The sequence below is a fragment of the Pseudonaja textilis genome, chromosome 2, assembly GCF_049901715.1.
Source record: "Pseudonaja textilis isolate UNSWEBS1 chromosome 2, rPseTex1.2, whole genome shotgun sequence".
Lineage (NCBI taxonomy): Eukaryota > Metazoa > Chordata > Lepidosauria > Squamata > Elapidae > Pseudonaja > Pseudonaja textilis.
This window is the reverse complement of record NC_141991.1, coordinates 110,946,350-110,957,973: the sequence shown is the minus strand read 5'-3', so window position 1 is coordinate 110,957,973 and position 11,624 is coordinate 110,946,350. Positions and strand designations below refer to the sequence as shown.

The 11,624-nt window shown below is 44.0% G+C and overlaps 1 long non-coding RNA gene across 1 annotated transcript; it reads right to left on the bottom strand.

Annotated features, from left to right (window-relative positions):
- Window positions 1-1,356: 1,356 nt before the first annotated feature.
- LOC148127017 (uncharacterized) lies at window positions 1,357-6,271 on the bottom strand. The gene is made up of 3 exons (XR_015741823.1): window positions 6,084-6,271; window positions 1,912-1,955; window positions 1,357-1,581 (listed from the first exon to the last, which is right to left on the bottom strand). It is a non-coding gene; the product is annotated as an uncharacterized LOC148127017 (long non-coding RNA).
- Window positions 6,272-11,624: the final 5,353 nt, after the last annotated feature.

Genomic DNA, 11,624 nt, shown 5'->3' with positions numbered 1-11,624 from the left:
GCAGAGCGCGAAGAGCTTCGCCTGGGGTGCTCAGCACAGCTGACAGGTGGGCCCTCCTGCCTGGCGGCAGAGCTCTCACCAAGGCAGTGAGTGCCTCCCCACCGGGCCCTCCGCTCATCCCACCAGGGCCGCACCGGAGCTGTGTGGGCTGGGCAGAGCTGGGAAAGCGAGCCGCGGGTGCGCGCCCGCCTGCCAAGCGAAAGAGCCGGGCTGACCCAAGCTTGGCTTCCTTCCCAAGTCCCTCCAGCCCAAACCCAAAGGGGCCACCGGGATAGGCCGCCCGAGGCAATGATAGCGCCCACCCATCCGTGGAGAGGGAGGCAAGGCGACGGCCTGCGCCGCTCTGGAGGGACTTGGGAAGGAAGCCAAGCTCAGGTCGGCCTGGTTCTTTTGTTTGGCAGGCGGGCGCGCACCCACAGCTTGCTTTCCTGGCACGGCTCTGGTGCGGCCCTGGCGGGATGAGCGGAGTGCAGCAGTGTGCAGCAGCCATCAAAAAAGCTAATGCAATCCTAAGTTGTATTAACAGAGGGACACAATCAGGATCAAGGGAAGTACTAATACCACTCTATAAAGCCTTAGTAAGACCATACCTAGAGTACTGCATCCAATTATGTTCACCACATTATAAAAAAGATGTTGAGGCTCTAGAAAAAGTACAGAGAAGACCAACCAGGATGATTAGGGGACTGGAGGCTAAAACATACAATGAACGGTTGCAGGAACTGGGCTTGGCTAGTCTAGTAAAGAGAAGGACTAGGGGAGACATGATAGCGGTCTTCCAATATTTGAGGGGCTGCCACAGGGAGGAAGGGGTCAAGCTAGTTTCTAAAGCGCCTGTTGGCCTGACAAGGAATAATGGATGGAAACTGAACAAGGAGAGATTTAACCTGGAAATAAGGAGAAACTTTCTGACAGTGAGAACAATCGACCAATGGAACAGCTTTCCCTCAGAAGTTGTGGGAGAGCCATCACTTGAGACTTTCAAGAAGAGATTGGACTGCCATTTGTCAGAAATGGTGTAGGGCCTCCCGCTTGGGCAGGGGGTTGGACTAGATGATCTACAAGGTCCCTTCCAACTGATTATCTGTATCTGTATGTATGTTTTTGTAACAAATCCAGTTGTTACAAATCTGTATAATGTATTAATTCAGTAAAGTCCATTTATTTATTTTCTTAGTAATGACATAAATGTTTGTAGTCTGCATTCAGTAAGGAAATAGATATGTATGCTTTAGTCCTGTGCCTTGGCAATTTTAAAACATGTGGACTTCAACTCCTAGAATTCCCCAGCCAATAGAACTTTACTCCAGAATTTTCTCCACGCAGTTTCAACTTCAACTCCCAGAATTCCCCCAGTCATGTGGTCCAAAGTTGTCAAGGCTGAGAAAATCCTGCTTTAGTCGTTTCTTTTTTTATAGAGCAAGATTAATTTTTTCCATGAGAAAATAAGTTCTTGACACTGTTGAATCTAACTGATTATTCAGGATAATAATATTTCTTTATAATAAGTAAGTTTCAATTTGTCTGACTTGTTGCCATTTTCAAAATGTTTCTTTTGACAAAAATCCACTACCATCTCTCCTGTTGAGATGAAAACAAATAATCCATCTTATGATTTAAAAGTCAATGTTATTAGAAATAAGAAAAAGAGAACAAGAGAGTAGAATTTTCTTTCAGCTTGTCCAAATGCGCATAAAGCTAAACAGTTACAGTAATCCTGTATTTTGGCTTTAGGTGATCATATTACAATTGGATGGAATAAGATATTTACTGCCAGTAAGATTAAAATTAGTGCTCAAACAGCAATATCTCATAGAATATTGAGGAGATTAAAACAATTAGCCAATCTTAAAAATAATGCATATTGTAATATAAGAAAAACCGTTTGCAAATTATTGCTTATAATTTTACCTCAATTGGAGGGATTTCTCCCATTTCACTTCAGCTAGTTTGTCCTGAAATTATAGAAATAAAGATAAAACAAAGATGAAAGGGTAAAGGATTAAATGAAAGTCTTTGAGTCAAGTTTTAATCCTGTTGATAAAATGTTATGTTTGGGTAATTCATGGGCATAACATGAGCTGATTTGTCATTGATTCCTAGGACAGGGTGTCAAACTCGCATCATCACAGCGTCATCACGTGACGTATCGGGACTTTTTTCCCCTTTGCTTAACTGGGCGGGGGCAGAGCCAGCATGTGATACATCTAGCCTGCGGGCCATGAGTTTGACACCCCTGTTCTAGGAGGTAAAACTTTCTAGCCTTATAGTCCTGATATTTTGTGGCACTCTTCCACTTGTATTCTAACCAGGGCCAATTCTGCTTAGCTTTTTCAGTGTCAGCCAAAGCTGGCTAGGACTTGCTAACATCTAGGAAGTTCCAATCAACTTCATTTTTAATTGCAACCTCAGAGCATGGTGTTTTTTCTGTATCAGGCAGACCCTGCAACACTTTTCACAGGACAACTGAAAAGTAAACAAAATGTCTATGGAGATTCTCAGTCATCCAGGTTGTGGTTGTCCCAAACTAAAGAAGCTTCTTGGATGAGAAGCAAAACATCTTCAGGGGAAAACAAAGTCCAGTTGCCTTTTAGAAAAGCATCTTTGAGAAGTAACCAATATATGAATTAAAGTGCTTACTTTAAGATTAGCTATTCACTTGGCCAAATGAAAAAGCTAAGGCTCTGAGATCTGGTATGGAATTCAAAAAATATTAAAACAACTTCGTTTTCTTTTTTCCATCTGTTCCTATCTGAAACATTCTCTGCAATATATCTAAGTTGATTATTATGTATTTCACATATATAATACACACACACTGTCCTGGGCATGTTATTATGAAATACACCAAAGATTATTTTGGTCTGAAGTAACCATAAGTAATAAACGCTAATTAAATGAATTCAAGGAGTTCTGATTTCCAGTATAGCAATATATACAGATGGTGCTTAACAGTTTGTGAACCCATTCAAATTTTCAGAATTTGTGCATGAATATTACTTAAAATGTGGTCTTTTCTCCACACATCCTAAAATTAGATAAAACCCAATTAAACAAGTTTTAAAATATTAGTCTTATTTATTTATTGAGGAAAATGATCTAAAGCTGCACATTTGTGTGTACATTCACTATCAAAGTCTAGTGTCCACAACACAGATATCTGGCAGTATGTCATAGCCCAAACAAAAGCCGTTGATGTTCATCAGGCTGGAATAGGTTACAAAATGGCTTCCAAAGAGTTTGGACTTCATCAGTCCACTGCCATGAAGACTGTGTACAAATGGAGGCAATGCAACCCCATTATTATCCTCCCCAGGAGTGGTTGACAAACCAAGTTCCCACTAAGAACAAGACCTTCAAGAAGTCTCTAAGAACCCTGGGTAAGGTATAAGGAATTATAGGCTTCTCTTGCATTGGCAAACATCTATATTCATGAGACCACCACTGAATAACAATGGTGTGCACAACGAGCTTACAAGAAACAACTCTCCCAAAAATGTAGCCCATCCACAGTTTGCAAAAGACCACATGGATAAGCCACAAGGCTTCGGAAGAATGTGGACGGATGAGACCAAAATAGAACTTTTTGGCTTGAATGAAAAATGTTATGTTTGGCGAAAGATAAACCCTGCATTGCGGCATAAAAACCCTATCCCATCTGTGAACCAAAGTGTTGATTGTTCTATGGTTGAGGCCTGCTTTGTTGCCCCTGAACCAGAATGGCTTTCATCATCGATTATATTAATTCTGAATTGTACCAGCAAATTCTACAGGAAATGTCAGGGTATCTGTCCATTAATTGAATCACAAGAGAAAGTAGGTCATACATCAAAACAATGACCCAAAACACACACATCGAATGACCAAAGAATGGGTAAAACAGAAGAAAGTTAATGTTTTGGAATGATCAAGTCAAAGTCCTGACTTTAATCCTATAGAAATGTGGTGGAAGGACCTGAAGTGGGCAGAACATGCAAGGAACTCTACCAACATCCCTGAGTTGAAGCTATTTTGCAAAGAGGAATGGGTTAAAATTCCTCAAAGCTGATGCATAGGAATGAACAACAGTTATTGGAAACTTAGTGATTTGGCAGTTTTGGCCGATTATTGAAAGCAAAAGTTCACATACTTTCCCCAAACACACATAATGTAGTTTTGGATCATTTTCCTCAATAAATCAATAAACAAGTATGTTTTTGACTCATTTGTTTGACTAAGTTTCTATCTAATATAGAACTTCAGAAGCTTCAGATGGTACAGAATGAGGATGTAAATAGTTGCAGTAATTGGCACATGCACCACCACTGTTCTGGAGCTGCATTGGTTGCCGGTGTGTTTTTGGGTGCAGTTCAAGGTGCTAGTTCTTATCATTAAAGCCCTTCATGGCTTGGGACAGGAATATTTGAGGGGCTGTCTTCTTCCTGTTGTTTCTATCCTTACAATCCAGTCTGGCAGAATGAGCATGCTCTGGGTCCTGTCAACCAAGGAACGTCAGCTGGCAGGCACCAGGAGGTCTGCCATAGGGCATATGCCCTCTGGAACATCCTCTCTCCTGAAATTAGGCTGACCTTGATCCTGCTAGCCTTCTGGAAGCCTTAAAAATCTGGCTATGTACCCAGGCCAGGAGTCCTGAGTGTGTGAAGGGCCCCTTTCCTGGCTATATTGACAGATTATAATACCTACTGACTGCTATTTGTATGATGTTTTGACTCTTTTAATTGTTTTTATGATTGTTCTTTGCCCACAGTCACTGATTTGATTCAACATACATCATAATAGGATACTAATAAAAGCAATCAACATAAATCATAAGATCCAAACAACAAAGTTATAGTCATAAGAAGATAAGGAAATAGGTAACAGGAAAAATGAGAAGGCTAATAGTAATACAGCCCTACTATGTGGTTTGGCATCCCAGAGCATAGACAGTGTTGTGGCAATTAGATATTTAGCAGAGTGATGGCATGGGGAAAAGAATGAATGAATGAATGAATATGAAAGATAAATTTCATTGGTTTCTAATTGGAGCATTAAGTGATTAATAAGAGACTATGAACATATGTTCTTCAACTTGTGTGACCTTTTAAAAAGCCACTTAGACTTGCTGCTAACCACAGAGTAAACAACCCTTACTGGTTTTTTTGAACGAGAAAAAGTTGCTATCATGGTAGTAAGTAAATATCCTCTTTCAAATGTTACAGCTACCAATCTCCTTGAAACCATTTCTGGAGAGGAACAATGCAGAAATCTGGTAAAATATTTTAGATAGGTCAGGGGTTCTCCCACTTTTCCATGAACCTTAACACATACAGTGCAATTTACGCTAAAGATACCCTGTGCCTCTAATATCTTATTCTCTTTTTGTGGAATTCCTGCCTTTCTTCAGTATACCCTAGTTTAGAGGATATAGTGCATGAAAAGATAGCACTAGAGAGGGGCATCTTATTACAGGATACAATGAAGTTTGACTACTGAAAGTCATATACCATCGGTAAAAGTCTGTATCACAATTCAAACTTGTCATTATCTTCTTGTACTCCCTTAAGTAATGTTTTTATAATTTAAGTTACCTTCCTCCAATCTGAAATTCTTCCAAAACATCTGGTAGACCCTAACTTATGTATTGAAAAGAAGCGACATATTCTAGAACAGGGCTGTCAAACTCGCAGCCCGCAGGCCGAATGTGTCATACGCTGGCCACACCCAATTTATCGAAGGGAAAAAAAGTCATGATACATCACGTGATAACACTGTGATGAAGCAAGTTTGACACCTGTTCTGACCCAACCGGGTTTCCAGAGAGCAAACACAGACAAAGGCAGCAGCCCCCACCTTTCAAGGTTTAATCACAATTCTGTTCCTGTACAAATAAAAGGCTGCTTTCCAACAATTATCTCTGACAAGAAAGAGCCTTGCCAAGTTGTTTGTCAAGGCTGCCAAAAACCCAGAGATAAGAACTAATTTACAAGATTCTCCAAACACAAACTAAGATGTCCACCAGTTGAATTTCAGAGCTTCTTTGCTGTCTGCAAAGAATGCTTTTCCAAACCTGGCTTTTATCCTCTTGAGGGAGGGGCCATTACCTTGCAGCCTTACTCCTGAGTCGCCTGTGCTGCTGTAATTGTTCTTTCCTCTGAGCAATCCTTCGTGCCCGTGCACTTGGCACAGGCTCCTCGGGAACCTCCTCATCACTGCTGCCAGCCCCCAAAATCTCTGAAGGCAGAAGTCCACTCCCTGATGGTCCTGGCCCTTCATCAGAGTCCTCGGTCTCCTCAGCCATCTGCACCTGCTGCCAGTTAACCAGAACAACACCCCTATTTTAGAAGAAAGAAATCAATCCAAAGTGAATATAATTTGTTTCCATTTTTTAATCTTTATAGCAATCGGTAGATACTGTGCAATATGCATCGTGCCAATGGGAGAAAATAAACTTATTTTCAGATTATTCACATCATGCCTCATATTCAGGTGCTACACTGTCTTTAAAAGCTGCATTCAGTTGCATCTTTGATGTTTATGCCTGCGGTGAATCTTTATTTACCTTAGACTGGGATTCAAGTATGAGATAAAAACACTTCAGTTTGAAAAATTACATTGTCACTATTCATTCCTAATGTTACAAAAAGCTGCAGGGTTCTTTCACCATTTTCTTGAAATTAAATTTTCTGAAATGGCTGCATATTTGCAATGGTCAAAACAATGGTTAACATTTTGCTAAAGCAAGCCTTCTTATCACCTAGGCTACAATATAATCTACAGAACAGAAAGATTCTTGTTCAGTTTACATGAACATATCACACACACCCTAGTTGTAAACTCACCTAACCCTTGCCAGATTAAGAGATGGTATCTACAAGTTGTTACATGAAAGATTATATAGAACAGATGCTTAATTAATGGTCTATAAAAGCAACTTTTTTATGTTCTACTTCTGTTCCGAAGCTTGTCAGGATCAATGTTGCAACTCCCCAGTACCTCTGTTCATGAATAAAAATAGTTTAGAATAAAAGTCCATTCTCTGTCCCATACTCATTCTCCTTCTCTAATTCACATATATACACTATTGATATATGCCACATAAAATTAGGTTTTCATCATAGCTCCTTATCATTGGATATGTTCTGTAATCTTTATCTACAAACCCACATAGATATATTTATAGGAAGGAGGCATGATTGTATATCTCCTTCTGATTAGCATAGACACTAAAAATGATACTTTTTAAAAATCAGTGTGACCTTAATCCAAGCATCTGTTGGCAATTAGCTCATTGCATGTAGACAGATGCAGAGTAACTATGAAGCTATTTCCTTCTAAGCCTGTTAGGCAGTGGCATTTTTTCTCTCATATATAGCATTGAATAACGTCATGTATCATTTTAATTAGAACTCATTATGACAAAAGTTGAAAAACTGCTCTAAGGGAACTAGTAGCAGCCAGTTTGTGGACTGATTCTTCCAAGTTTCATCCATGTGACCAAAAGCAAAACGTCTCACTTGAACTTAACGCCATTCATCTTTATTTGAGAGGCCTGCTTAAATGTACAAATACTTATTTATTTTATATTCAAATTTTTTCCATTGTGAAATGCATAGGAATTTATTCAGCCACCCTTGGGCTCTTGACCGGGGTCTCCAAACTTGGCAATTTTAAGACTTCTGGACTTCAACTCTCAGAATTCTTCAGACAGCCAGACATCCCCAACCCTGACCATTCATTTCAGCAAAAAGCAATATTATTCAGCTTTTCTTGTAACAAAATTGACTGAAAGCAGATTTGAAAAAGTTATAGAAATCTCTGCAATTGGATTGGCTTCACTTTAGAATCTAAATTAGTTTCCATGTTGCTAGAGTAGAGACTTTCTTAGTCTTTTACTTAAGGCCTGAGGTCCGCTGAATAGGGCTATTCTCTCAGCTGATGTGTGGAATGCCCTGTGCTCAACAGGTGAATCTCTCAGACTTATCATCAAAGCTGTTGACCTATTCATACATCATATGCTCTCAAACCATGCCCTAGTAAGCTGCCTCCCATCTGCATATATGAATTGCTCACTAGGGGTATTCTACTGTTTCCCAGTACTGTGGAATGTGCTAAAAATGTAAAACAGTTTCCAAGTTCTGCTTTTGATGCAAAGTGTGCTGTCCCAGCCAGTCTATGGGAATTGGATAGTTACTTAGGAATTATGAGCTGTCCCCTTAAGGGAATGCATCATGGTAAATGTTAAGTTTGAGCAATGAGAGGCTGAACCAGAGCATGAGTGCAACAGTACTTTATTTTACAAATAAAGGGCTGACCGTGCTTGCCAAGCCTGGAACTGGCTTGCAGCAATCAGCAGCCAGTTGGACCCCGCAGCCTGCTTTTATAGCTGGCTGCTGGGGAGAACTGACCAATGGGAATGGGGGAATAACGCCCACACAAAGTGAGTGGACCTGAGTGAGAACTCCTTGAGTCCTCAGGACATAACACCCCTTCCCCCCAGATGCGAACACGCATAGTCCTTGAGGTAGATGGGGGGTTTGTGTTGGCGCCCGGAGCGGCGCAACTCGGGAACATTGTCTGACTGTTCGGTATCAGTCTGTGACGGTTGAGCTGGCATAGTGTCGCCAACACTCTCTCTGGACTGGGCATCCTCGGAAACCACCGGGTTGGTTTCTGAGTCAAACTCTCGTGGGTTGGATCCGGTTGATCAACTCTCTGGGCGCTGTTGTCCGAGTTTGGGCTGACCGGGCGACCGCTGGCACAGAACTGGTCACTGGGTGCGGTGTGGCTGGGTGGCGGATGGGACGGTTCCCCTTCGACTGGAGACTCTGGATTCTTGTTTGCGAGGTTGCTGAGGCGCCTTCTGAGTTGGTCTATGTGTCTCCTCCAGGCGCGACCATCCTCCAGCCTGACTCTATATGATCTCGGCCCGGTGACGGCGATGACCTCGCCCGGAATCCAAAGTGGGTCCCCAGCGAAATTCCTTGCGAATATCGGCTCCTGTAACATAAAATGTCTAACCCCCGAAGTGGAAGCGAGGGGAGAGTCAGGGCAGTATTGTGGGTGCAGTCTATCTAATACAGTCCTCAGGCGCCGGCCCATCAGAAGTTCCGCTGGGGACTTATTGGTGACTGCACAGGGGGTTGAGTGCTGGCTCATCAGGAACCGTGAGAGTTTGTGGTGCCAGTCATCTCTGCCAAACCTAGTGAGGGCCTCTTTGGTGGTCCTGACGGCCCTTTCAGCCAACCCATTACTCGCAGGGTGAAATGGGGCTGTGAAAATGTGGCGAATGCCTAGGTTGGCTGCAAAACGGCTGAATTCTACTGATGCGAACTGTGGGCCATTATCGGAGACCAAGGAGTCGGGTAGTCCATGGGTAACGAACAGGCGCGTTAACACATTGGTGATTGCTAGTGTGGTGGTCGTGGATAGCTGCGCCACGTCTATCCACTTGGAATAAGCGTCCACGACCACTAGGAACATCTTTCCATGCACGGGCCGGCCAGATCGATATGGATTCTAGACCAAGGGCGCTGGCGCTCTCCCATCTGGTAGGGGTGGCGATGGGGGAGCAGGACGGGATTCCTGGCAAATGCTGCAGGAACTTACCCAATTGACAATGTCCTCGTCTGAGACCCGGCCACCACACGTAGCTGCGTGCCAACGCCTTCATTCTCACAATGCCAGGGTGTCCCTGGGTGCAACGCTTCCAGGACTCGGTGCAGCAGCGAGGTCGGGATGACCACTCGAGTGCCCCACAGTAGACAACCCTGCAAACTGGACAGCTCCTGCATGCGAGTCTTAAAGGGTGCGAATTTGTTATCAACGTTGCCTCCCGGCCACCCCTCCTCACCCAGTCGAGCACCTGGGCGGCGTTTGGTCTGCCTTGGTTTTGGCGGCGATGTCAAGGCGGTGATGGGCAGGTCCAACTGGGTGATTTCAAAAATGGCATTGACAGGAGCTGGGTCTTCAGCCGGAGCGGGTAAGGGGCAGCGACTGAGTGCGTCAGCGTGGGATAGAGTTTTGCCCGGGCGGTGGATAAGTTTGTATGAGTAGGCGCTAGGAAAAGCGTCCATCTTGTCATCCGAGGAGAGGACTTGAGGTGTCTGTTTGTCGCCGGCCAGTAGGCCCAGGAGGGGCTTATGGTCGGTGACCAGTTCGAAGAAGTGGCCAAAAAGGAATTCGTGAAACTTTTTCACGGCTGCAACAGCTGCTAGGGCTTCCTTGTCTATTTGGCTGTAATTTCGCTCCGTGGCGAGAGCGTCCTGGAGAAAAAGGCGATGGGGGCCTCGGCGCCATTGGCGAGTCGGTGACTAAGGACCGCCCCAATTCCAAAAGGGGATGCGTCTGCTGCCAGTACTAAAGGAAGGTTGGGGTCGAATTGGATGAGCACTGCCTCTGACGTAAGTAGTGATTTGACGGCGTTAAACGCCTGGTCTTCTTTGTGCCCCCAGTGCCACGGTGACTTTTTGTCTAATAATCTGTGTAGGGGTTCGGCTACTGAGGCTTTATGGGGCAAAAGGATGCATAAAAGTTTAGGAGTCCCAAGAAAGCTTGTAGCTCCGTTTTGGAGGTCGGTGTGGGAGCTTCGTGGATCGCCCTGACCTTGGACTCCAGGGGTGAATGCCAGAGGCGTCAATTTTATAACCCAGAAAGTCCACCTGTCTAGTGGCAATGGCGCATTTTTCTTTTTTTAACTTGAGGCCATGCTGTCTGAACCTCTCTAACACTGCTCGCACTCTCTGGAAGAGTTGGGGTCTGTCCCTGGCCGAGACCAAGATGTCGTCGAAGTAGGGTACTACACCAGGGAGGCCCTGTAAAATCCGCTCCATGAGGGATTGAAAAATACCGGGGCAACACTTACGCCAAATTGGAGACGCTTGCATCGGAAGGCACCCTGTGAGTGGCGATGGTCTGAAGTTCCGCTGTTTGGTTATCAACAGGGAACTGTTGATATGCTTGAGACATGTCCAATTTAGCAAAAATACTGCCCGGTTCGAATGTGTGCAATAAGTGCTGAATGACGGGCACGGGGTAGGCGCTAACTTGTAAATATTTATTGATTGTTGTCTTGTAGTCCGAGCAAATTCTCAGGCTACCATCTTTTTGAGGGGTGTGACAATGGGCGTCTCCCACTTGGCGAAATCTGTTGGCTCAATGACCCCTTGTTTTAGTAGTTTATCCAATTCAGCATCTAGTTTTGGTCGAATAGCAAATGGAACTCTACGTGGTTTTAATCTGATTGGGACTGCCTGGGGGTCAACGGTGAGCGAGATGGGGGTTCCATTATAACACCCCAGCTCCTCGCTGAACACATCTGCGTAGTCAGCGAATAAGGAGTCAGTGTCTGAGGTTGAGACAGCATGGACTCCTGTTAACCCTAGGCCGAGGTGGGGAAACCAATCGAGCCCCAATAAGGTGGGTAGATTGCCGTTAACTACCACTAGAGGTAGGTGGCCTTTAAAAGCTCTAAAACTGACAAAGAACTTGCCTCTGCCGATCACGGGAATGGCCTTCCCCTGGTAGTCCTTCAGACCGAACTGGCATCTCTGAAGCCGGGTAGTAGATAGGCTGGGGTGGAGTCTCTTGAGGGTGTTCCACGAGATTATTGAGAGCGCTGACCCTGTGTCAACCTCCATGTGGCA